Source organism: Curcuma longa, chromosome 21 (assembly GCF_044706935.1).
Source record: "Curcuma longa cultivar G26 ecotype Majalengka, Jawa Barat chromosome 21, ITB_CL_G26_1.1, whole genome shotgun sequence".
NCBI classification, from domain to species: Eukaryota; Viridiplantae; Streptophyta; class Magnoliopsida; order Zingiberales; family Zingiberaceae; genus Curcuma; species Curcuma longa.
Genome location: NC_133881.1, coordinates 6,110,047 through 6,110,401, shown reverse-complemented (window position 1 = coordinate 6,110,401; position 355 = coordinate 6,110,047).

The following is a 355-nucleotide window of genomic DNA, read 5'->3' as shown; positions in this document are numbered from 1 at the left end:
GAATCGATTTGATCTTAATTGTCCTATATTGCATAATCTGAAGCTTGATTATAATTTTCATGATTTAATGACAATTTTTGGCATTAATTGGGTTTTAATTGATTTTAGAGTTCAAATCGGATCAAACTCGAGCTCAATCGCGGTCAAATCGAGCTAATTTGCCCAAATTGATCAAGCTAACATGGAGGACATGACTTAGATCAAGCCCGATCAAGATCTCTAAAATTTTTACAAGCCCTAAACTGCCCTAAAGTCCTAGATCAGAGATGCATCGTCAGATCAAGATTGGAGGGCTGAGATTCTTCAATTAATGGGTGGTATAAATCAAAGGCATTAATCGATGAACAGTGGCTGC